The following is a 3,057-nucleotide window of genomic DNA, read 5'->3' on the forward strand; positions in this document are numbered from 1 at the left end:
TTTTCTTCGAATCTCATTGTCGGTAGCGAAAAGGTCGCTACTACTGAATCACAGATGAAAATACTCATTCAATATTATTTTATTAATTCGCAGCGAGAAAGGTGGTAAACTGGGTTCTGACACAGGCAAAAATTGTTGTTGGTATCTTGTTTCTTTGCGCGTGGGATCTACGTAGAAAAATCCGGAATGCTGTGACGGAAACACCAGCATAATAGTTAATAAGCGTTCAGAACTCCACTGAGCGAGGTGCAGCAGTGCGAAGACACTGGATTCGTATGCGGGAGAACAGCGGCTCCAACACTCTGTATCTGATCCATGTTTGCTTAAATGTAACTTAGATCTTGTTAAGGTATAAAATTTACATTAACGTTTTGAGAAGCGGTTTGCGCCAAGTCTCACCAATCATGGTTGTCATAGTTTGCCACGCGTGAGTTTATTTAATTTTCTTTCGTCGATATGCAACTTACAAAAAATGTGGAACGCTTCACGATTTTGCGTGTCATCCTTGCGCAGGGGCCATGCTAATCTTCTCTGTATCGTTCCAATTTTAGTATATGTACCGCCGAAGCGAGTACGGCACGTGTTGAGAGTCTTTTGGTATATATACTTGGTAAGAGACTTCAAAACTTCATTGTAGAAATGCTTTAATAGTGTGATCGGCAATATGTTATTTATTGACATACAAAGAAACACCTTCATTTCATTTGATGTTATGGGTTCTTCAGCGCCCACTGCAGTACAGAATCTTATGTTTTCAAACTCTTTTATTCTGTTTCCTTTATTTTCTTTTCAGAGTTGGGCCCGTTTATTGGTAGGCGGCGGCGCTTGCCACGCCACCTCGTAACGTCATGCGACACTACGTCTCCCCTCTCTCCACAAAACGTTTAGAGCTTCTAAACGTGCTACTTCGTGCTGCCATCTGTTGGTTGAAATTGGCACCGCATCTCGCTGTGATGATATTTGATGAATTTCTGTGAGAGAGAACGATACAGCAGATACGGCGTTAGACTTGGCGTATTCTCTATCACTGCCGTACAAATAAATACTACATGAATTTTCCTCGGGAGGATGATGCACACAACCAAAGTAACTGACACTAGCGATGTAGTGCCTATATATAATGTGTACCAACTCATCTACTGCTGCAGTATTCTCGGTTACTGATTTAAAATGTCATAGCGCTATCTTGCAAGAAATTCGGCACATCTTGAAAGCCACTAGCTTACAGAAAAGCTCACTTAAATATAGCAACCAAAGTTTAACTGAACATAGATTACCTCCTTGAAATCACATCAGCAAAATCTTTTACTTTGTAGCCAGTACATGCTCTAACTTTTGTATAGATTTTTTCACAACACTTCTCTAAAAACAAAACTTCAGTTTTAGTTAATGGAATCTAACTTGCGACAAATAAAAATATAAATTTCGGCTCTTATATTTATAAAAGATAAATAATAAATAATTTAAAAAATAAATAATGACAAGAAAAAATTTAATATAAAAATACAACATAACAGTGCACAAAATTATTTTAATCAAAAAATTAATAAAGTCAGTTCTTTTGGTTTGTTTCATACGTCACATAAAATCAGGCAGTTCATAAAAATTACTCCACAAGTTATTATATAAATCAAAATAATACACTCCTGGAAATGGAAAAAAGAACACATTGACACCGGTGTGTCAGACCCACCATACTTGCTCCGGACACTGCGAGAGGGCTGTACAAGCAATGATCACACGCACGGCACAGCGGACACACCAGGAACCGCGGTGTTGGCCGTCGAATGGCGCTAGCTGCGCAGCATTTGTGCACCGCCGCCGTCAGTGTCAGCCAGTTTGCCGTGGCATACGGAGCTCCATCGCAGTCTTTAACACTGGTAGCATGCCGCGACAGCGTGGACGTGAACCGTATGTGCAGTTGACGGACTTTGAGCGAGGGCGTATAGTGGGCATGCGGGAGGCCGGGTGGACGTACCGCCGAATTGCTCAACACGTGGGGCGTGAGGTCTCCACAGTACATCGATGTTGTCGCCAGTGGTCGGCGGAAGGTGCACGTGCCCGTCGACCTGGGACCGGACCGCAGCGACGCACGGATGCACGCCAAGACCGTAGGATCCTACGCAGTGCCGTAGGGGACCGCACCGCCACTTACAAGCAAATTAGGGACACTGTTGCTCCTGGGATATCGGCGAGGACCATTCGCAACCGTCTCCATGAAGCTGGGCCACGGTCCCGCACACCGTTAGGCCGTCTTCCGCTCACGCCCCAACATCGTGCAGCCCGCCTCCAGTGGTGTCGCGACAGGCGTGAATGGAGGGACGAATGGAGACGTGTCGTCTTCAGCGATGAGAGTCGCTTCTGCCTTGGTGCTAATGATGGTCGTATGCGTGTTTGGCGCCGTGCAGGTGAGCGCCACAATCAGGACTGCATACGACCGAGGCACACAGGGCCAACACCCGGCATCATGGTGTGGGGAGCGATCTCCTACACTGGCCGTACACCACTGGTGATCGTCGAGGGGACACTGAATAGTGCACGGTACATCCAAACCGTCATCGAACCCATTGTTCTACCATTCCTAGAGCGGCAAGGGAACTTGCTGTTCCAACAGGACAATGCACGTCCGCATGTATCCCGTGCCACCCAACGTGCTCTAGAAGGTGTAAGTCAGCTACCCTGGCCAGCAAGATCTCCGGATCTGTCCTCCATTGAGCATGTTTGGGACTGGATGAAGCGTCGTCTCACGCGGTCTGCACGTCCAGCACGAACGCTGGTCCAACTGAGGCGCCAGGTGGAAATGGCATGGCAAGCCGTTCCACAGGACTACATCCAGCATCTCTACGATCATCTCCATGGGAGAATAGCAGCCTGCATTGCTGCGAAAGGTGGATATACACTGTACTAGTGCCGACATTGTGCATGCTCTGTTGCCTGTGTCTATGTGCCTGTGGTTCTGTCAGTGTGATCATGTGATGTATCTGACCCCAGGAATGTGTCAATAAAGTTTCCCCTTCCTGGGACAATGAATTCACGGTGTTCTTATTTCAATTTCCA

The 3,057-nt window shown here is 46.3% G+C and overlaps 1 non-coding gene across 1 annotated transcript; it reads right to left on the bottom strand.

Annotated features, from left to right (window-relative positions):
• Positions 1–468: 468 nt before the first annotated feature.
• On the bottom strand, positions 469–575 carry LOC126096771 (U6 spliceosomal RNA). Its single transcript, XR_007522064.1, has one exon. It is a non-coding gene; the product is annotated as a U6 spliceosomal RNA (small nuclear RNA).
• Between the last annotated feature and the right edge of the window lie 2,482 nt (positions 576–3,057).

This window comes from Schistocerca cancellata, chromosome 1 (genome assembly GCF_023864275.1).
Source record: "Schistocerca cancellata isolate TAMUIC-IGC-003103 chromosome 1, iqSchCanc2.1, whole genome shotgun sequence".
Classification (NCBI taxonomy): Eukaryota; Metazoa; Arthropoda; class Insecta; order Orthoptera; family Acrididae; genus Schistocerca; species Schistocerca cancellata.